Source organism: Nerophis ophidion, linkage group LG06, assembly GCF_033978795.1.
Source record: "Nerophis ophidion isolate RoL-2023_Sa linkage group LG06, RoL_Noph_v1.0, whole genome shotgun sequence".
Lineage (NCBI taxonomy): Eukaryota > Metazoa > Chordata > Actinopteri > Syngnathiformes > Syngnathidae > Nerophis > Nerophis ophidion.
The window spans coordinates 14,223,621-14,248,881 of record NC_084616.1 but is presented as its reverse complement, the minus strand read 5'-3'; the positions used below and the strand labels follow the sequence as shown (position 1 = coordinate 14,248,881).

At 36.7% G+C, this 25,261-nt stretch overlaps 1 protein-coding gene across 2 annotated transcripts in view; it reads right to left on the bottom strand.

Annotated features, from left to right (window-relative positions):
- Positions 1–25,261, bottom strand: part of plagl2 (pleiomorphic adenoma gene-like 2) — a 117,692-nt gene that overhangs the window by 10,286 nt on the left and 82,145 nt on the right. Inside the window, exon 2 of one of the 2 annotated variants that reach the window (XM_061902718.1) lies at positions 1,880–1,985. The gene's annotated coding sequence lies outside the window, so the exon portion shown is untranslated. The remainder of the gene's footprint in view (positions 1–1,879; positions 1,986–25,261) is intronic. The other variant, XM_061902717.1, reaches the window with a different exon arrangement.

Sequence of the window (25,261 nt, the reverse complement as noted above, 5' to 3'; positions counted from 1 at the left end):
GGTGCACCTTTTCGGCAAAACACTGTCCCAGACTTCCACGCAATGTTGAAAAAGCGTTTCAACCACAGCAAAAAATGCAAATATAATTTAAAAAAAATTTTTAATTGTCATTATGAAATTTCAAAGTTATACAACAATAATCAATATGTATTTATTTTCAATTCAATTGTAGTATATTTTTGTAACATTATATATATTTGTATGTACTAATTTAAAAAAATTTGGAACTTTAATTATTTTAGAAAAAAATATTTAAAACATTTATTATTAATTTAAAATAAATATAATATTAGTATTGTTAATTTACAAAACCCAAAACCAGTGAAGTTGGCACGTTATGTAAATGGTAAATAATTTTACTTGATAATTAGACTGCAGAGACAAGATAATTAACGTTCCAACTTTTTTTTTTGCAATTAATCATTAACTTAAAATTTAATGACAGCAACACATTGCAAACAAGTTGTCACAGGGGCATTTTTACCACTGTGTTACATGGCCTTTCCTTTTAACAACACTCGGTACACGTTTGGGAACTGAGGAGACACATTTTTAAAGCTTTCCAGGTGGAATTATTTTCCATGGTAGACAGTTCTGGACCAAAGGGAGGCCAGTCTAGTATCCGCACTCTTTTACTATGAAGCCACGCTGTTGTAACACGTGGCTTGGCATTGTCTTTGCTGAAATAAGCAGGGGCGTCCATGATAACGTTGCTTGGATGGCAACATATGTTGCTCCAAAACCGGCATTAATGGTGCCTTCACAGATGTGTAAGTTATCCACGCCTTGGGCTCTAATGCACCCCCATACCATCACAGATGCTGCCTTTTGAACATGGTGCCTATAACGATCCGGATGGATCTTTTCCTCTTTGTTCTGGAGGACACGACGCCCATAGATACCAAAAACAATTTAAAATGTGGACTCGTCAGTCAACAGAATACTTTTCCACTTTGCATCAGTCCATCTTGGACTGACGCAAAGATGTACCGAAGCGTTTCTGGGTGTTGTTGATAAATGGCTTTGGTTTTGCATATAGTACTTGCACTTACCGGTGAAGGGACAAACTGTAGTTACTGACAGTGGTTTTTGGAAGTGTTCCTGAGCCCATGAGGTGATATCCTTTACACACTGACGTCACTTTTTGATGAGAGATCAACTTTTTGATGACATTACGGACTGCAGATGGTTAAATCCCTTCCTTGCAATAGCTCGTTAGGAAATGTTGTTCTTAAACAATTTGCTCTCACATTTGTTCACAAAGTGGTGACCCTCGCCCCGTCCTTGTTTGTGAATGACTAAGCATTTTACGGAAGCTGCTTTTTTTTTACCCAATCATGGCACCCCACCTGTTGCCAATTAGCCTGTTCCCACCTGTGGGATGATCCAAATACGTGTTGGATGAGCATACCTCAAGTTTGTCAGTCTTTTTTGCCACTTGTGCCAGCTTTTTTTTAAACATGTCGCAGGCATCAAATTCTAAATGAGCTAACATTTGCAACAAAGTTTACCAGTTTGGACGTTAAATATCTTGTCTTTGCAGTCTAGTCTATTTAATATAAGTTAAAAAGGATTCGCAAATCATTGTAATTTGTTTTTATTTACCATTTACACAACGTGCCAACTTCGCTGGTTTTGAGGTTTGTATATATTTGCATTTATTCATTTAAAACTGATTCAACTGTAATTATTTTAGACTAATTAATTATTTAGAAAAAAAATCTTTATAATTTAAAATAAATATCAACATATGTTATATGATATGTTTAATATATCTTTGTGTGTATTAACTGATTTTAACTGGTTAGTTTGAGTTTTATTGTCATATTTTGTCATCTCATAATCCGACGGATCATATTAGTTATGAAATAATACTCACAGTCCGGCTGTCTGGCACTTCTCTTACGTCGCCTCCTCAGCCGGTCCCAACGGCCACGCTTGGCGGCGAGCGACACCAAATATTCTTCTGCATCCTGACTCTTCTGCTGGACGCCAACACAAAAACAAAAATAAGCTGAGCAAAAAAAAACAAAAAAAAAAACATCTCAGATGATGCCGAATGGACTTTTTTAAAAAATGTTGTAGTATGTGACAAAAAAAATCTAGCCTGTGTGTGCCTCATACTTGTTAAAAAATATTATAGTTGACATTCAATATGTAACACATTTTGATTTATATAGTATTAGGTATTTCAAAGATATAAAGGAAAATCCTTCTTTTAAGAAAAAAAAAAAAAAAAAGGATCATTTCCTTTCAAATGTATCAAGCCCAAAAGAGCAAAATTTTGAGAATTTAATTTATGAAATTGAAATCCACTGTATTTCTTCATTAAAAATACTGTATGTTCAAAACACATAAGTTATTTCCCAAAAATATATTGAAAATAAGATCCGACAGAAAGTTGCAGGTAGTGTAAGATGCCACTAGAGGGAGCTCAATGATAAATCATGATGTCGCCAATAGTTCTTTACAGGTCATCTTTATATATACACTTGTGTGCGTGTCCTGTAACCCTTTACAAAAAAAAAATATATATATATATATACACATACATATATACAGTATATATATATATAAATATATATATTTGTATACACAGTATATATATATATATATATATATATATACATATATATACACATATATATGCATACATATATGCACATATATACATACATACATATATACACATATGTGTGTGTATATGTATGTATATAGATGTTTGTATACATATATATATATATATATATATATATATATATATATGTATATGTGTGTGTGTGTGTGTGTAAAGGCGCCAGCACCCCCTGCGACCCCAAAAGGGAATAAACAGTAGAAAATGGATGGCGGATGGATATATATATATACATACATACATATTTATACATACACACATATATACACACAGTATATATATGCATACACATATATATACATATATACACACACATACAGTATAAACATACAAACATATGTATATGTTTGTATATGTATGCATATATGTACGTGTATATATATATATATATATATATATATATATATATCACACACACAGTATATATACGTACACGTATATATACATACTTACATACATACAGACATACATATATACACATATATGTATATATATTTGTGTGTATTTATGTATGTATATATATATTCACACATATATATATATACATATACACACATATATATAGACGCATATATATGTATATAGATACAAATATATGTATGTATATTTAAAGTATATATGTGTATATATACATATATATGTATGTATATATATATATATACATGTGTGTGTATATATATATATATACATATATATATACACAGTATATATGTACATACACACACACACACATATATATATATATATATATATATATATATATATATATATATATATATATATATATATATATATATCTCCTTAGCCCCACCCCCTGGTGTCCTCTGTTACCTCTGCTATTGAGTGACTCAACCTTCAAGCCCAAGGTTGAGCGGACACAACTATGTCACGTGACTACAAAGTGTACACTTGTGTTGTAGTAGTAGTAGTAGTAGTAGTAGTAGTTTGTGAATGACACTTAATGTTACATTCTTGCGTACGTTTAACACCTTTACTCGTGTGTACCAACATACAGTGTGTGTACACATACTCACAGCATCCCTAATAAAACGCATACACACAAACCACTGCAATACATGGATACATTTTTACACAAAAACACAAATATATACAGTACTGTATGAACACCATGCACACAGTATACATAAAGGTAGTATAAGCACACACACATGTGTTTTCTTTCCACTCAAGCTGGAATGGTGCATTCAAGTACACCTCATACACAACACATAAAGATATATACTAAAATTGCTGCACGGCAAAAGGGTGAACAGGTGCCGTCGCCGAAATGACAAATACACCACACGGTGGCGCTAGTATCAAACCTAATAAGTCAGATAGACTTGAAATTTCTCAGCCATAACACTATATAACTTTAGCGTGTTTAGTCCAATCAGCATGGTATTTTGGACACGCCTTTCCAGGTGTGACAAGGGTTTCTGAACTTCGATTTTTAGGAGTAATTCCGGAAAAAGAAGATGGATGGATGGAGTATTCAAGGACAACATTAAAACAAATGTGTATATCAGTGGTGGGGAGGTTCAACTTTGGAATTCTCTTTACAATGAGAGAAAAGATTAAGTGTTTACATTTTGCTTTATATTTATTATTTTACTTACTTTTTGTCTGGTTTTGTATTTGTTTTGTATCCTCCCGTGATGTCTGTATTACTTTTTTTGGTACGTCATGAACTTTTACGCTTTTTGTTTTTTGTGTGTGTGTTTTTTGTTTGTTTTCATTGTATTTGGATGTATTTGTTTGGTTGGTATGCTTGTGAATCTGGGCTAGTAAGTAACAATAAAGAAGACTACTTATTATGTTGAAGTTAAAGTTAAATTACCAATGATTGTCACACACACGACTAAGTGTGGCGAAATTATTCTCTGCATTTGACCCATCAGCCTTAAACACCCCCCTGGGCGGTGAGGGGAGCAGTGAGCAGCAGCGGTGGCCGCGCCCGGGAATAATTTTTGGGTGATTTAACCCCCCAATTCCAACCCTTTGATGCTGAGTGCCAAGCAGGGAGGTAATGGGTCCCATTTTTACAGTCTTTTGTACGACTCGGCCGGGGTTTGAACTCACGACCTACCGATCTCAGGGGGGACACTCGAACCACTAGGCCACTGCGCACAAGGGGCCAGGAAATATAAGATTTTCTTAGGTGCGTAAATATGTGTTTAGTTGCTAAAGTTTAATTGTCTTTTGATCAAAAATGCCTGCGATGAGGTGGCGACTTGTCCGGGGTGTACCCCTCCTTCCGCCCGAATGCAGCTGAGATAGGCCATCAAAAAAGGGGACAAGCAGTAGAAAAATGGATGGATGGATGATCAAAAATGCACATCAATGAAGGAGACGGCGTGGCGGTTGGGAGGGTGGCCTTGTCAGCCAACCTGACGGTTCCCGGTTCAATCCCCACCTTCTACCGTCTTAGTCACGTCCATTGTGTCCTCGAGCAAGACACTTCCCCCTTGCTCCTGATGGGTCCTGGTTGGCGCCCTGCATGGCAGCTCCCGCTATCAGTGTGTGTATGTGTAAATGTGTTTGTGCAGGGATTGAACCAGGAACCCTCGGGTTGCTGGCAGAGCCACTCTCCCAACCGCAACACGCCGTCCCCCCATAAATAAGTGTGTATGAACAAATGAATGAATTAATGAATTAGAGCATGAATGTAAGAGAACGGATAAATGTGTAGGGTTATAAATGAGAAAATGAATGAGTGAAGAAAGGGGTGAGGGAACAAAAAGATGTGTATGAACAAATGAGTAAATTAATGAATTGGTGCAAAAATTAATGAGAATGGATGAATGTGTGAGGTTATGAATGAATAAGAGTGAATGAATAAGAGAATGAATGAATGAGGGAACAAATAAGTGTGTATGAACAAATGAGTGAATTTAAATGAATTAGTGCATGGATGAATGAGAATGGATGAATGCGTGAGGTTATGAATGAGAAAATGAATGAGTGAATAAAAGGGTGAGGGAACAAAAAGGCACGTACGAACAAATAAATTAATGAATTGGTGCATAAATGAATGAGAATGGATGAATTTGTAAGGTTATGAATGAATAAGAGAATGAATGAATGAGGAAACAAATAAACGTGTACGAACAAATGAGTGAATTTAAATGAATTAGTGCATAGATGAATGAGAATGGATGAATGCGTGAGGTTTTGAATGAATAAGACAATGAATGAGTGAATAAATGGTTGAGGGAACAAATAAGTGTGTATGAACAAATGAGTGAATTAATGAATGTGAGCATAAATGAATGAGAATGGATGAATTTGTGAGGTAATGAATGAATAAGAGTGAAAGAACAAGAAAATGAATATGTGAATAGATGGGTAAGGGAACAAAAAGGTGTGTATGAACAAATGAGTGAATTCATGAATTTGTGCATAAATGAATGAGAATGGATGAACGTGAGGTTATGAATGAATAGGAGTGAATAAATAAGAATGAATGAGGGAATAAAATAATAAGTGAGTGAAAGTGAAAATGAATTAGCGAGTGAGTAAATGAGTGAATAAGAGTGAGTGAATTAATGTGTGAACACATTAATAGGCAAGTGAATGAGTGACAAAATGAATGTGATTGAATGAGTATATAAATAAGCAAGTGAATGAATAAGAGTGAAAGAATAAGTGAATGTATGAATGAATAAGTGAGGTAATGAATTAGTAAATAAATGAGTGAATTAATAAATAAGAATATGAATGATGTACGTAATTAATGAGCGAAAAATTGGGTGAGTGAATAAATAAGTGTAAATGGTAGATGGGTTATACTTGTATTGCGCTTTTCTACCTTTTTCTAAGGAACTCAAAGCGTTTTGACACTATTTCCACATCCACCCATTCACTCACACACTAATGCCACGCAAGGTGCTAACCAGAACCCAAGGGTGAAGTGTCTTGCTCAAGGACACAACGGACATGGGATTGAACCAGTAACCCTCAGGTTGCTGGCATAGCCACTCTCCCAATTCGCGCCAGGCCGTCCCTATGACACCTGTGTTACCTCATGAATGCTAGCACGTCACAAAGCTTTGTCAACAACACCCGTAGGGGGCACCACACATCAGCGATTAAGTTAGCAACTTTGTTGTAATGTACATACTGTAGGGGTAAACAAACCGGGGTCAATAGCGGGAAATATTTAACGAGTACCATGAAGACTTTGTGTCATCATCGACTTGTTGTGTCACATATGTCACATGTGTGTGTTTCCACCGGGGCTTAAGAGGACCTGACAGCTGTGCATTGTGCGCTGTACATCACCCAGCAGGGGGGCTGCCGGGGGGTGACACCCATCCCATTGACCACCCTCAGGGAGCCCGGCTCCATTGTTGCAGGCTACCCACGTCGCACATTCCTGGCCTGAACCAACACAACAGCAACATGCGACACACATAGTTGGGCTCAAACACACACACATACATACTGGTTATCATTTGGGATGGGGACCAAGTTGTTGTTCGTGACTTGTGGGGACCACCCTTTCTACAGGTTGTGGAGGCATAACAAAAAATGACGTAAAATAACCACTTCCCAGTTAGCTCATACACGTCTTTAAATCTCTGGATTGATGAAGTAATGTGCTGATCAGTCTTACTGGGGACCTTGGGGTAAAGAGTTAATATGCTTCATTGGGACCAAGTTGTTGTTCGTGACTTGTGGGGACCACCCATTCTACAGGTTGTGGAGGCATAAAAAAAAATGAGGTGAAATAGCCACTGCCCAGTTAGCTCATGCACGTCTTTAAATCTCTGGATTTATGAAGTAATGTGCTGATCAGTCTTACTGGGGACCCTGGGGAAAAGAGTTAATATGCTTCATGGGGACCAAGTTGTTGTTCGTGACTTGTGGGGACCACCCTTTCTACAAGTTGTGGCGGCATAACAAAAAAAATAGGTGAGATGGCCACTGCCCAGTTAGCTCATACACATCTTTAAATCTCTGGATTGATGAAGTAATGTGCTGATCAGTCTTACTGGAGACCCTGGGGAAAAGAGTTAATATGCTTCATAGGGACCAAGTTGTTGTTCGTGACTTGTGGGGACCACCCTTTCTACAGGTTGTGGAGGCATAACAAAAAAATTAGGTGAGATGGCCACTGCCCAGTTAGCTCATATACATCTTTAAATCTCTGGATTGATGAAGTAATGTGCTGATCAGTCTTACTGGGGACCCTGGGAAAAAGAGTAAATATGGTTCATGAGGACCAAGTTGTTGTTCGTGACTTGTGGGGACCACCCTTTCTACAGGTTGTGGAGGCATAAAAAAAAATGAGGTAAAATAGCCACTGCCCATTTAGCTCATGCATGTCTTTAAATCTCTGAATTGATGAAGTAATCTGCTGATCAGTCTTACTGGGGACCCTGGGGAAAAGAGTTAATATGGTTCATGGGCACCAAGTTGTTGTTCGTGACTTGTGGGGACCACCCTTTCTACAGGTTATGGAGGCATAACAAAAAAAAAAGGTGAGATGGCCACTGCCCAGTTAGCTCATACACGTCTTTAAATCTCTGGATTGATGAAGTAATTTGCTGATCAGTCTTACTGGGGACCCTGGGGAAAAGAGTTAATATAGTTCATGGGGACCAAGTTGTTGTTCGTGACTTGTGGGCACCACCCTTTCTACAGGTTGTGGAGGCATAACAAAAAAAATAGGTGAGATGGCCACTGCCCAGTTAGCTCATACGCATCTTTAAATCTCTGGATTGATGGAGTAATGTGATGATCAGTCTTACTGGGACCCTGGGAAAAAGAGTAAATATGGTTCATGAGGACCAAGTTGTTGTTCGTGACTTGTGGGGACCACCCTTTCTACAGGTTGTGGAGGCATAAAAAAAATGAGGTGAAATAGCCACTGCCCATTTAGCTCATGCACGTCTTTAAATCTCTGAATTGATGAAGTAATCTGCTGATCAGTCTTACTGGGGACCCTGGGGAAAAGAGTTAATATGGTTCATGGGCACCAAGTTGTTGTTCGTGACTTGTGGGGACCACCCTTTCTACAGGTTGTGGAGGCATAACAAAAAGAATAGGTGAGATGGCCACTGCCCAGTTAGCTCATACACGTCTTTAAATCTCTGGATTGATGAAGTAATTTGCTGATCAGTCTTACTGGGGACCCTGGGGAAAAGAGTTAATATAGTTCATGGGGACCAAGTTGTTGTTCGTGACTTGTGGGGACCACCCTTTCTACAGGTTGTAGAGGCATAAAAAAAAATGAGGTAAAATAGCCACTGCCCAGTTAGCTGCAATCCACCGCTTTCCACCAACAGCATTCTTCTTTGACGTCTCCATTATTAATTGAACAAATTGCAAAAGATTCAGCAACACAGATGTCCAAATTACTGTGTAATCATGCGATGAAAAGAGACGACTTTTAGCCGTAAGTGGTGCTGGGCTAATATGTCCGCTACTACCCGAGACGTCACAAACACGCGTCATCATTCCGCGACGTTTTCAACAAGAAACTCTGTGGGAAATTTAAAATTGCAATTTAGTAAATTAAAAAGGCCGTATTGGCATGTGTTGCAATGTTAATATTTCATCATTGATATATAAACTATCAGACTGCGTGGTCGGTAGTAGTGGCTTTCAGTAGGCCTTTAAATCCCACATTCAATCCCACTGGATCCCAAAATTAATCCCATTGGATCACATGGAATCACACCTTGACACATACAGGAGTGGATCACATTGGATTCCAAATCCAATCCAAGTGGAACCCAAAATTAATCCCATTGGATCACATGGAATCACACATTGACACATACAGGAGTGGATCACATTGGATTCCAAATCCAATCCAAGTGGATCCAACTTTCAATTCCATTAGGTCCCACATTTAATCACATTTGATCCTTTTGGATCCAAATATCCATCAAATTGGATCTACATTGCATCACATGGAATCACACATTGACACATATAGGAGTGGATCACATTGGATTCCAGATTCAATCCCAGTGGATCAAACATTCAATCCCATTAGATCCCACATTGGATCCTGCATTGGATCCCAAATTTAGTCACATTACTGTAGATCTCACATTTGATCCCATTGGGTCCAAAAATCAAGCAAATTTGATCTACATTGCATCACATGGAATCACACATTGACACACACAGGAATGGATCACATTGTATTCCAAATCAAATCCCATTTGATCCTGCATAGGATCCCACATTTAGTCACATTAGGTCCCACATTTGATCCCATTGCATCCAAAAATCAAGCAAATTAGATCTACATTGGGTCAAATGGAATCACACATTGACACATAGAGGAGTGGATCGCATTGGATTCCAAATTAAATCCCAGTGGATCAAACATTCAATCCCTTTAAATCCCACATTTAGTCACATTTGATCCCGTTGGATCCAAAAATCAAGCAAATTGGATCTACATTGGCTCACATGGAATCACACATTGACACACACAGGAGTGGATCACATTGTATTCCAAATTCAATCACAGTGAATCAAAAATTCAATCCCATTAGATCCCACATTAGATCCTGCATTGGATCCCACATTTAGTCATAATAGATCTCACATTTGATCCCAAAATCAAGCAAATTTGACCTACATTGGATCACATGGAATCACACATTGACACATACAGGAGTGGATCACATTGTATTCCAAATCCAATCCCATTTGATCCTGCATTGGATTCCGAATTCAATCACAGTGGATCAAAAATTAAATCCCATTAGATCCCACATTAGATCCTGCGTTGGATCCCACATTTAGTCACATTAGGTCTCACATTTGATCCCATTGCATCCAAAAATCAAGCAAATTAGATCTACATTGGCTCAAATGGAATCACACATTGACACATAGAGGAGTGGATCGCATTGGATTCCAAATTAAATCCCAGTGGATCAAACATTCAATCCCTTTAAATCTCACATTTAGTCACATTTGATCCCGTTGGATCCAAAAATCAAGCAAATTGGATCTACATTGGCTCACATGGAATCACACATTGACACATACAGGAGTGGATCACATTGAATTCCAAATTCAATCCCAGTGGATCAAAAATTCAATCCCATTAGATCCCACATTAGATCCTGCATTGGATCCCACATTTACTCATATTAGATCTCACATTTGATCCCAAAATCAAGCAAATTTGACCTACGTTGCATCACATGGAATCACACATTGACACATACAGGAGTGGATCACATTGTATTCCAAATCCAATCCCATTTGATCCTGCATTGGATTCCAAATTCAATCCCAGTGGATCAAATATTCAATCCCTTCAGTTCCCACATTTAGTCACATTCGATCCCGTTGGATCCAAAAATCAAGCAAATTGGATCTACATTGGATCACATGGAATCACACATTGACACATACAGGAGTGGATCACATTGAATTTCAAATTCAATCCCAGTGGATCAAATATTCAATCCCATTAGATCCCACAGTGGATCCTGCATTGATCCCACATTTAGTCATATTAGATCTCACATTTGATCCCAAAATCAAGCAAATTTGACCTACATTGCATCACAGGAAATCACACATTGACACATACAGAAGTGGATCACATTGCGTTCCAAATTCAATCCCAGTGGATCCCACATTGGATCCCACATTTACTCACATTAGATCGCACAGTTGATCCCATTGGATCCAAAAATCAAACACATTGGATCTACATTGGATTACATGGAATCACATATGATCACATTGTATTCCAAATCAAATCCCATTTGATCCTGCATTGGATCCCACATTTAGTCACATTAGGTCTCACATTTGATCCCATTGGATCCAAAAATCAAGCAAATTGATCTACGTTGGATCACATGGAGTCGGACATTGACACATACAGGAGTGGATCACATTGGATTCCAAATTCAATCCCAGTGGATCCCACATTGCATCCTGCATTGGATCCCACATTTAGTCACATTAGGTCTAATTTTGATACAATAATACTTAAATATTAAACATTTTAAAGAAGCGTAGCGAAGCCTTTTTATAAAAAGGGGTCATTTAGGGCCATTTAGCTAGGACGGCATCATCTCTTTCCTTCATGACGATGACTTGAGCATTTTTTTCATTCACAAACCCAAAACCAGTGAAGTTCAAACTAGAAGACGTTATGTTTTGCAATAATTAGCTCATTTGGAATTTGATGCCTGCAACGCGTTTCAAAAAAGCTGGCACAAGTGACAAAAAAGACTGAGAAAGTTGAGTAATGCTCATCAAACACTTATTTGGAACATCCCACAAGTGAACAGGTTAACTGGGAACAGGTGGGTGCCATGATTGGGTATAAAAGTAGCTTTGAAATGCTCACAAACCAGAATAGGTCGAGGGTCACCACTTTGTCAACAAATGCCTGAGCAAATCATCCAACAGTTTTAGAACAACATTTCTCAACCAGCTATTGCACGGAATTTAAGGTTTTCACCCTTAATATCATCAAAAAGTTCAGAGAATCTGGAGAAATCACTGCAAGGCCGAAAACCAACATTGAACACCCGTGACTTTCAGATCCGGAAAGGCGGTACTGCATCAAAAAGCGACATCAGTGTGTAAAGGATATCACCACATGGGCTCAGGAACACTTCAGAAAACCACAGTCAGTTACTACAGTTGGACGCTACATCTGTAAGTGCAAGTTAAAACTCTAATGTGAAAAGCCAAAGCCATTTATCAACAACACCCAGAAACGCCGCCCGAGCTCATCTAAGATGGACTGGTGCAAAGTGGAAAAGTGTTCTGTGGTCTGAAGAGTAAACTTTTCAAATTCCATCCATTCATTTTTCTACCGCTTGCCCTGTTCAAGGTTGCGGGGGTTGCTGGAGCCTATTTTAGCTGCACATGGGCGGAAGGCGGGGTACACCCCGGACAAGTCGCCACCTCATCGCAGGGCCAACACAGATAGACAGACAACATTCACACTCACATTCACACACTAGGGCCAATTTAGTGTTGCCAATCAACCTATCCCCAGGTGCATGTCTTCGGACTTTTTATAATGTTTATTATTGAAGCAATATGAATGTTAAAGTTAAGGATTTGGGGGATTTCTGGTCACATGTGAGGGCACCAAAGGGACTTTGTATTAGTGCCGATGTTTTCAATGTGCTGTAAGTGGATTTTACTTTTTAAAATGTTTGTTATTGTAACAATATGGTTGTCAAAGTTAAGGATTTTGGTGATTTCTGGTCACTTGTGAATGCACCAAAGGGACTTTTGTATGAATGCCGATCTGTTAATGTACTGTAAATGGATTTTACTTTTTAAAATGTTTATTATTGTAACAATATGGTTGTCAAAGTTAAGGATTTCGGGGGATTTCTGGTCATTTGTGAGTGCACCAAAGGGACTTATGTGTGTGTGCTGATGTGTTAATGTGCTGTAAGTGGATTTTGCTTTTTAAAATGTTTGTAATTAATAAAGATTTTTTTTAAATATATTTTTTTAAATAATTAGAATTCAAATTTTTTTATTTTAAATAGTAAATAATGTTACAAAAATATACGACAATTTAATTGAAAATAAATACATATCGATTATTGTTGTATAAATATAAAATTTCATAATGACAATTTAATTATAATTTTTTTTATAATATATGCAAGAATGGGAAAGAATGGTTAAAAAAAAATGCCCCTGTGCCAACTTTTTTGGTGTAAGTTGAAAAGGATTCACAAATCATTGTATTCTTTTTTTTTAAATTTACCATTTATACGACACGCCAACTAAACTGGTTTTGGGTTTTTTGTATTAACAATATTATATAATATATATTAATATTTATTTTAAATTAATAAAATGTTGTTATATATATATTTTGTCTCAAATAATTATAGTTCAATATTTTTTTGAATAGTAAATGCAAATATTTATGTTACAAAAATATTCTACAATTTAATTGAAAATAAATACATATTGATTATTGTTATATAAATATAAAATGTTATTATTTTTTGATATATGCAAGAATGGTAAAAAAAAAAATGGCCCTGTGCCTACTTTTTGGGTGAAAGTTGAAAAGAATTCACAAATCATTTTTTAAATTTTATTTACCATTTATACGACGCACCAATTTCACTGGTTTTGTGTTTTGTATATTAACAATATTATATAATATATGTTGATATTTATTTTAAATTAATAGTTATTTTTTTTAATATTTTGTCTAAAATAATTAGAGTTCAATATTTGTTTTGAATAATAAATGCAAATATTTATAATGTTCCAAAAGTATACTGCAATTCAATTGAAAATGAATACATATTGATTATTGTTGTATAAATATAAAATTTCATTATGACAATTAATTTTTTTTTATTATATATGCAAGAATGGGAAAGAATGGTAAAAAATATTAACAATATTATATAATATGTGTTGGTATTTATTTTAAATTAATAGTTTTTTTTTCAAATATTTTGTCTAAAATAATCAGAGTTCAATATTTGTTTCGAATAATAAATGCAAATATTTATAATGTTACAAAAATATACTGCAATTTAATTGAAAATAAATACATATTGATTATTGTTGTATAAAGATAACATTTCATAATGACAATGTAATTTTTTTTAATTATATATGCAAGAATGGGAAAGAATGGTAAAAAAAATATTAACAATATTATATAATATATGTTGGTATTTATTTTAAATTAATATTTTTTTATATATTTGGTCTAAAATAATTAGAGTTCAATATTTTTTTAATAATAAATGGAAATATTTATAATGTTACAAAAATATACTGCAATTTAATTGAAAATAAATACATATTGATTATTGTTATATAAATATAACATTTCATAATGACAATGTAATTTTTTTTTAATTATATATGCAAGAATGGGAAAGAATGGTAAAAAAATATTAACAATATTATATAATATATGTTGGTATTTATTTTAAATTAATATTTTTTAATATATTTTTTCTAAAATAATTAGAGTTCAATATTTTTTTAATAATAAATGGAAATATTTATAATGTTACCAAAATATACTGCAATTTATTTGAAAATAAATTCATATTGATTATTGTTATATAAATGTAAAATTTCATAATGACAATGTAATTTTTTTATTATTATGTATGCAAGAATGGGAAAGAATGGTAAAAAAATATTAACAATATTATATAATATATGTTGGTATTTATTTTAAATTAATGTTTTTTAATATATTTTTTCTAAAATAATTAGAGTTCAATATTTTTTTAATAATAAATGGAAATATTTATAATTTTACAAAAATATACTGCAATTTAATTGAAAATAAATACATATTGATTATTGTTATATAAATATAAAATTTCATAATGACAATTTAATTATTATTTTTTTATAATATATGCAAGAATGGGAAAGAATGGTTAAAAAAAATGCCCCTGTGCCAACTTTTTGGGTGTAAGTTGAAAAGGATTCACAAATCATTGTATTCTTTTTTTTTTTATTTACCATTTTTTATTATATGTGCAAGAATGGGAAAGAATGGTAAAAAAAATATTAACAATATTATATAATATATGTTGGTATATATTTTAAATTAATATTTTTTTATATATTTTGTCTAAAATAATTAGAGTTCAATATTTGTTTAATAATAAATGGAAATATTTATAATGTTACAAAAATATACTGCAATTTCATTGAAAATAAATACATATTGATTATTGTTATAAAAATTAAAATTTCATAATGCCAATTAAAAAAAATGTTTTTTTATTATATATGCAAAAATGGAAAACAATGGTAAAAAAATGCCCATGTGCCAACTTTTTTGGTGTAAGTTGAAAAGGATTCGTTTTTTATTTACTCTCATTCGTTAAAAAAGAACAATAATGTTTGACTTTAAGGACAAAAATGGCCTTTTTTTTAACAACCCAAGAAAAACACAACAGTGCATTTGTTGGCCAGAAATGGAGAACATGTTTCTATTCGCATATTTGTCTGACTTTTATGAAGTTATGAGGGCCGGTTTGGTGTCAACATTGTGACTTCAGGATGCCATCTTGTTTGTTTACGTTTCCTGCAAAGACGCGGGTGGTCCCCGGCGGCGCCGCAAAGATTGCGAAGGCACCAACGGCACGTGTCGGAAAAAAAAAAAAAAAAAAAAAGCGTCAGAGGGAGCGTTTGCCTTCAAAATGGCTCCTGTGTGTTTTTTCCGGAAGCGCCGCTTTCACTTCCTCTCGTCACGCAGGCTGAAAGCCGCATTGAACGGGGCCGCTTTCCTGCCTGGGTGTCTTTGCTTTCTGTCCTGGATGAAAGAGCTTCCACATTCCTTTTCCCAGCAGGGTCAGAGGTCACCCTCTGCACGGCTCCCGCATGCTGAGTGGCTGCTTTTAACCCTCGCTGTGCCAAACCTCGCCATGTGGCGGCGAAGGGGGGGGTGAGAGGGGGGTTTGTTTGTCACATTTTAACGGCGGCCCCGGAAAAAATAACAACGCGAGGCTAAGGCAAGCAGAACTTTTAGCGAGAGTCTAAAAATAGAGGCCGACTTCATCGTGTGGCGTTTAGGTGACAACAGCCGCGCTTGTCAGGAAGGGGGCGGGGCATGGGGAGGAGGCGGGGGGGTCGTGTAGTTGGACACGCTGCACAAACACGCCAGTTCAGGCACATTCGTGCACACTCCCATGTTTTCGGTCGGGAAAGCGATGCAAAATCGTTCCGGTTTTGTGATTTCAAGCGTTTGCGAGTTAAAGAAAGATCACGCAAAAAAATAACCCCAAAAAATGTATAATTGCACATTCCTATTTTAAGTTCCAAAAACTCAAAAACCGGTGAAGTCGGCTCAGAATCAGAATCAAGAAATATTTTATTTAATCCACCGAGGAGAAATTAAAATGTTCAGCACAATCCCATTCGAGATCGGACATTACAGGGAGACAGAACAGGATCACACAATCCCGTTCAAGAGTGGACAAACGTTACAGGGAGACAGGACAGGATCACACTCTCCCATTCAAGAGAAGACAAACGTTACAGGGAGACAGAACAGGATCAAACATTACAGGGAGACAGAACAGGATCAAACATTACAGGGAAATGGAACAGGATAACACACTCCCATTCAAGAGCGGATCAACAGTACAGAGAGACAGAACAGGATCACACAATCCCGTTCAAGAGCGGACAAACGTTACAGGGAGACAGAACAGGATCAAACATTACCGGGAGACAGGACTGGATCACACAATCCCATTCAAGAGCAGACAAACGTTTCAGGGGGACATGGCAGGATCAAACATTACAGGGAGACAGAACAGGATCAAACATTACAGGGAGGCAAAACAGGATCACACAATCCCGTTCAAGAGCGGACAAACATTACAGGGAGACAGAACAGGATCAAACATTACCGGGAGACAGAACTGGATCACACAATCCCATTCAAGAGCAGACAAACGTTTCAGGGGGACATGGCAGGATCAAACATTACAGGGAGACAGAACAGGATCAAACATTACAGGGAGACAGAACAGGATCACACAATCCCATTCAAGGGCAGACAGACATTACAGGGAGACAGGACAGGATCACACACTCCCATTCAAGAGCGGAGAAACATTACAGGGAGACAGAACAAGATCAAAAATTACCGGTAGACAGAACTGGATCACACAATCCCATTCAAGAGCGGACAAACGTTACAGGAGGACAGGGCAGGATCAAACATTACAGGGAGACAGAACAGGATCAAACATTACAGGGAGACAGAACAGGATCACACAATCCCGTTCAAGAGCGGACAAACGTTACAGGGAGACAGAACAGGATCAAACATTACCGGTAGACAGAACTGGATCACACAATCCCGTTCAAGAGCGGAGAAACGTTACAGGGAGACAGAACAGGATCAAACATTACCGGTAGACAGAACTGGATCACACAATCCCATTCAAGAGCGGACAAACGTTACAGGGAGACAGGACAAGATCAAACATTACCGGGAGACAGAACTTGATCACACAATCCCATTCAAGAGCAGACAAACGTTACAGGGAGACAGGGCAGGATCAAACATTACAGGGTGACAGAACAGGATCACACAATCTCGTTCAAGAGCGGAAAAACATCACAATGGGACAGGACAGGATCACACACTCCCATTCAAGAGCAGACAAACGTTACAGGGAGACCGAACAGGATCAAAAAATACTGGGAGACAGAACTGGATCACACAGTTCCATTCAAAAGCAGACAAACATTACAGGCGGAGAGGACAGGATCAAACATTACAGGGAGACAGAACAGGATCACACAATCCCATTCAAAAGCGGACAATCATTACAGGGAGACAGGACAGGATCACACACTCCAATTCAAAAGACGACAAACGTTACAGGGAGACAGAACAGGATCAAAGATTACAGGGAGACAGAACAGGATCAAACATTACAGGGAGACAAAACAGGATCAAACATTACAGGGAGAGAGAACAGGATCAAACATTACATGGAGAGAGAACAGGATCACACAATCCCATTCAAGAGCGGAGAAACATTACAGGGGGACAGGACAGGATCACACACTCCCATTGAAGAGTGGACAAACATTACAGGGAGACAGAACAGGATAAATATTACAGGAAAACAGAACAGGATCAAACATTACAGGGAGACAGAACAGGATCACACAATCCCATTCAAGGGCAGACAGACATTACAGGGAGACAGGACAGGATCACACACTCCCATTCAAGAGAGGACAAACCTTACAGGGAGACAGAACAGGATCAAACATTACCGGTAGACAGAATTGGATCACACAATCACATTCAAGAGCGGACAAACTTTACAGGGAGATAGGACAGGATCAAACATTACAGGGGGACAGGACAGGATCACACACTCACATTCAAAAGTGGACAAACATTATAGGGAGACAGAACTGGATAACACAATCCCATTCAAAAGTGGAGAAACATTACAGTGAGAGAGAACTGGATCACACAATCCCATTCAATAGCGGACAAACATTACAGGGAGACAGGGCAGGATCAAACATTACAGGGAGACAGAACAGGATTAAACATTACAGAGAGACAGAACAGGATCACACAATCCCGTTCAAGAGCGGAAAAATGTTACAGGGAGACAGAACAGGATCAAACATTACCGGTAGACAGAACTGGATCACACAATCCCATTCAAGAGCGGACACACGTTACAGGGAGACAGACAGGATCAAAGATTATCGGTAGACAGAACTGGATCACACAATCCCATTCAAGAGCAGACAGACAAACATCACAGGGAGACCGTACGGGATCACACAATCCCGTTCAAAAACGAACAAACGTTACAGGGAGACCGAACAGGATCACACAATCCCGTTCAAGAGCGGACAAATGTCACAGGAAGATCGAACAGGATCGCACAATCCCGTTCAAGAGCGGTATAACATTACAGGGAGACCAAACAGGATCACACATTCCTGTTCAAGACCGGACAAACGTAACAAGGAGACAGGACAGGATCACACAATCCCATTCAAGAGCGGACAAACGTCACAGGGAGACAGGAAAAGCATCACACAATCCCGTTCAAAAGCGGTCTAACATTACAGGGAGACAGAACAGGATCACACAATCCCGTTCAAGAGCGGTATAACATTACAGGGAGACAGAACAGGATCACACAATCCCCTTCAAGAGCGAACAAATGTTACAGGGAGACAGAACTGGATCACACAATCCCATTCAAGAGCAGACAAACGTCACAGGGAGATGGTACGGGATCACACAATCCCGTTCAAAAACGAACAAACGTTACAGGGAGACCGAACAGGATCACACAATCCCGTTCAAGAGCGTACAAATGTCACAGGAAGACCGAACAAGATCGCACAATCCCGTTCAAGAGCGGACAAACATTACAGGGGGAAAGAAAAAGATCACGCAATCCCGTTCAAGACCGGAGAAATGTAACAAGGAGACAGGACAGGATCACACAATCCCATTCAAGAGCGGACAAACGTCACAGGGAGACAGAACAGGATCACACAATCCCGTTCAAGAGCGGACAATTGCACAGGGAGACCGAATAGGATTGCACAATCCTGTTCAAGAGTGGACAAACATTACAGGGAGACAGGAAAGAATCACACAATCCCGTTCAAGAGCGGTCTAACATTACAGGGAGACAGAACAGGGTCACACGATCCTGTTCAAGAGCGGAAAAACATTACAGGGGGACAGAACAGGATCACGCAATCCCGTTCAAGAGCGGACAAACGTTACAGGGAGACAGAAGAGGATCACACAATCCCTTTCAAGACCGGACAAACGTAACAAGGAGACAGGAAAGGATCACACGATCCCGTTCAAGAGCGGTCTAACATTACAGGGGGACAGAACAGGGTCACACAATCCCGTTCAAAAGCGAACAAATGTTACAGGGAGACAGAACAGGATCACACAATCCCATTCAAGAGCGAACAAACGTCACAGGGAGACAGGAAAGGATAACACAATCCCGTTCAAAAGCGGTCTAACATTACAGGGAGACAGAACAGGGTCACACGATCGCGTTCAAGACCGGACAAACTTAACAAGGAGACAGGACAGGATCACACAATCCCATTCAAGAGCGGACAAACGTCACAGGGAGACAGAACAGGATCACACAATCCCGTTCAAGAGCGGACAATTGTACAGGGAGACCGAATAGGATCGCACAATCCTTTTCAAGAGTGGACAAACGTTACAGGGAGACAGAACAGGATCGCTGACGGGTCTGCCAACTTCCGGCGCCCCTTACAAAAATGGTGAGATACAGGTAAACAATGGAGCAGGGGGTGGAAGGTGAGAAAAAAATATCGGTCTGAGCCTGGACCCCTGGAGGGGTGGTCCAAAAAAAACAAAAACTCATAGCCATAGCACACATCCCTTTTACATGTATGCAAGAGGGAAACATTACGAATTATTACAAATTACACGGTATTTTTACCACTGTGTTACATGGCCTTTCCTTTTAACAACACTCTGTAAACGTTTGGGGAACTGAGGAGACACATTTTTGAAGCTTTTAAGGTGGAATGTTTTCAATTCTTGCTTGATGTACAACTTAAATTGTTCAACAAATAAAAATAAATGAATAAATGATAAATGGGTTGTACTTGTGTAGCGCTTTTCTACCTTCAAGGTACTCAAAGCGCTTTGACACTACTTCCACATTTACCCATTCACTCACACATTCACACACTGATGGAGGGAGCTGCCATGCAAGGCGCCAACCAGCACCCATCAGGAGCAAGGGTGAAGTGTCTTGCTCAGGACACAACGGACGTGACGAGGTTGGTACTAGGTGGGAATTGAACCAGGGGCACTCGGGTTGCGCACGGCCGCTCTCCCTGGGTTTCCGTTGTGGTATTTTAGGCTTCGATATGCGCCACACATTTTCCATGGGAGACAGGTCTGGACTATAGGCAGGCCATTCTAGTACCCGCACTCTTTTACTCTGAAGCCACGCTGTTGTAACACGTGGTTTGGCATCGTCTTGCTGAAATAAGCAGGGGCGTCCATGATAACGTTGCTTGGATGGCAAAATATGTTGTACCAAAACCTGTATGTACCTTTCAGCATTAATGGTGCCTTCACGCCTTGGGTACCAATACCCCCCCATACCATCACAGATACTGGCTTTTCAACTTTCCGCCTATAACAATCCGGATGGTTTGTTCCCGAGGACACGACGTCCACAGTTTCCAAAAACAATTTGAAATGTGGACTCGTCAGACTACAGAACACTTTTCCACTTTGAGTCAGTCCATTTTGGATGAGCCCAGGCCCCAGCGAAGCCGGCGGCGATTCTGGGTGTTGTTGATAAATGACTGTGGCTTTGCATAGTACAGTTTTAACTTGCACTCACAGATAACATATTTATTCTTTAATTTTCAACTGGGCTCAGCATGAAATAGTAAAGGCCTTTTTATCGTAATTATGCAAAAAAATCAGTACTGGAAATTTCCATGATCATTGCTGACATGTTTATGCGCAAAACTTTTTTTTTTATTTTTTTTTAATTAATCAGTCCAAAAAGATAGCACAATAATACCATCATAATATAATTCCAATTCCAAAACCAAACAAAGCTCAGCAACATTCAGATTAGCAATTGAGAGGACACACAGACATGACACAAAACAATCCAAAAGTAGTCCAAAAAAAAAGAATAAAATCAACAACAGTATGAATATTAATAAGAATTCCAACATAGCAGTGATTAGAAGTCCCTAATTTACATGATTTTCACATTTCAATTTAGGAGCAATTGTCCTTTGAACGCCATTTATTAGCAAATTATTACATTTACGGCAAAAAAAAACAACCTCCCCAAATAATGGCATGTAACTCAAAAAGCTTCAGTTTTTTTTGTCATTTAAAAATCGACACTGGTGATTTGGATTAATCTTTTCTGAGTGAAGGTGGAGTACATGGTCCCAAATTGAAAAACGGCCCTAATTTATTAATTTATTTTTAATTGCATTTGAGAATTTGAAATGGAAATGAACCAGAAACGAGGAATTTTTATCTGCGCTGAAGCTAAAAAAAAAAAAATTTTCAGGTAATTTCATTGTAATTGTACAAAAATAACGATACTGTCGATTTCCATCAATCATTTCTTGTTTGTTCTGTGAATAAACAAAAATAACTTTTCTTTGTGTTTCTGAAATGTTACATAAAGGATAAAGGTCTTTCTCTACACTGTATTTATTACTTTTACTTATTTGTTTATTTATTCATTTTAAATGTTTACATTTTTGTATTTAATTATTATTATTTTTATTGTTATTTCTTTGTTTATTTTCTTATGTACCATTTGTACAATTTTCTATTTTGTTTATTATTTGTGCATTTTCATTTTTGAAGTTGTTCTTCATTTATCATATCAATTGATTGACCACAGCTGTGACTATTTAAGTTAATTGATTTATTTATGTTTTTATTTGTAAATGTTTTAAAATATATATAAATATATATCATTGTTAATATTATTATTATTGTTATTGTTATTATTAATGCTTTTTTATTGTTTGCTATTTATTTTGTCATTTTAAATGTTTAGTTTATGTATTTAATTGTTTTATTATCATTATTATTATCATTCGTTTTTGTATTTCTTTGTTTATTTTCCTGTGTACTGATGAGTCTTTGATGTGTTTTGTACAATTTTCCATTTTGTTTATTATTTGTGCACTTTCATTTTTGAAGTTGTTCTTGATTTATTATATCAATTGATTGACCACAGCTGTAACCATTTAAGTTTATTTATTTACGTATTTATTTATACATGTTTGAAAAGATATATATTTAATTGTTTTATTATTATTATTATTATTATTACTATATTGCCTTCTTTATTTTCCTATGTACTGTGCTTTTTTATTGCTCACTATTTATTTTGTCATTTTAAATATTAAATATTTTCTAGTTAATTGTTTTTATTATTAATATTATTAATAACATTAATTTTTCAAGTTGTTGTTGATTTATTATATCAATTGATTGACCTTGGCTGTGACTATTTAATTGTATTTATTTATTTATGTATTTATTTATAAATGTTACAAATATATATATATATTTGTTTTTATTATTATTATTATTATTATTATTGTTATTTTATTGCCTTGTTTATTTTCCTATGTACTGTGCATTTTTTATTACTTACTATTCATGTTGTCATTTTAAATGTTACATTTTTTTAGTTAATTGTTTTTATTATAAATATTATTAATAACTTTAATTTTTTAAGGTGTTCTTGATTTATTCTATCAATTGATTGACCAAAGCTGTGACCATTTAAGGTTGATTTATTTATGTATTTGTTTGTAAATTTTTAAATATATGTATTTAATTGTTTTTATTATTATTATTACTGCTTTATTTATTTTCCTATGTACTCTGCTTTTTTATTGCTTACTATTTATTTTGTCGTTTTAAATGTTTCATTTTTTTTTAGTTAATTGTTTTTATTATTATTGCTGTACTAAAAACTATCGTTTTTTTCTTATTGCTTGGTTTATTTTCCTATGTACTTTGATGAGTCTTTTGATTTGTTTTGTACAATTTTCCATTGTTGAAGTTGTTCTTGATTTATTCTATCAATTGATTGACCCGACTATTCAAGTTTATTTATTTCCGTATTTATTTATAAATGTTTTAAAATATATATATTTAACTGTTTTTAGTTTTTATTGCTTACTAATTATTTTGTCATTTTATTTTTTTATGTAATTGTTTTCCTTATTATTGTTATTGTTTTTTTTGTTTTTTTTACATTTTCACACGTTGTTCCGTTGGGGATTGCACACTGACTCACTTAAAATTATTAGAAGGACACGAGTGTTGCTGACCTTGTTTTTTTCTTTAAGTACACTCTTTATTTTTGTTTTATTTACGGTTTTTTTGGACAGTGTGTGTTTTCCCTGCATTTTGTAGAAAGTGCAGGGGGGGAAAACCACAAATCTCCAAACTCGTTGTTTAGAACAAAAACAATACTTTTTTTTTTTTTAATGTTGCATAAAGGGTGAAAAGGGTCATTTTGTACACTGTTAGTTAGTCAACAGGTTTAAAAATACACGGGGCTTTTATCTACAAATATATTCTGTTGTATTTAGCAAAAAAAACAAACCAAAAAAAGAGAGAAAACTTTGTTATTTGAGGGATTTTTAAAACATTTTTTATCATTAATAAACCTTAAAAAGTACAGGTCTTTTCATCATAAATATGTGCACGAATTATGCACGAGTTGGACTATTTTACTCCACTCACGGTAAAAAAAAACAACAACACATGACTGGAGTGTTGCCTACAGCCACGGCTCAAATCAGCTCCCCCTGAGCGCCTAACTTCTTTTTACACTTGAGTGACGTCAGTCCAGCAAAATCTCCACAAAGTGACTTAAAGACACGACCGTCGCGGCTTTTTAAAAAAGGCGGAAGGGAGACGTTTGCCGTTGTTGAGGTCAGGAAGCGCCCCTCCCCCCTTCACCCACCCAGGTTTCACTTCCTCTCCCCATCCCTCGCATCCTCTGACCCCGGGTGGCGCTCGGAAGAGCGTGTGGTGGTTCCACGCTAAAACTCTTCTAGCGCCGTAGCCTGAAGTTCACCCGTGGCTGCGGGGAGGAGGGGGGGCGGGGCTAACTGTCAACACTTCCTGCCCACTGCTGTGAACTATGTTGTGTTAACTGACGAGGAATAATACGCCGTTTATGGATGCTGCATTGAAATGAAAAAGGGTTTTGGTCAACATCATCCATCCATTTTCTACCGCTTGTCCCTTTTGGGGTAGCGGGGGTGTGTGCTGGAGCCTATCTCAGCTGCATTCGGGTGGAAGGGGGCGTACACCATGGACAAGTCGCCATTTCATCGCAGGGCCAACACAGATAGACAACAGTCACGTCATAATAAATCAATAAATAATTAAATAGATATAAATAATAATTAAATATAAATAAATAATGATGTTGTCAAATATTTAACAGTATTGTTTATCATGTTAAAAAAAAAATCGCAAATATTTTTCATCTTAAAGTTATATTTACACCATTTAAAATGAAATGATGTCAACTTTTCAAAAAAAATCTGAATAAT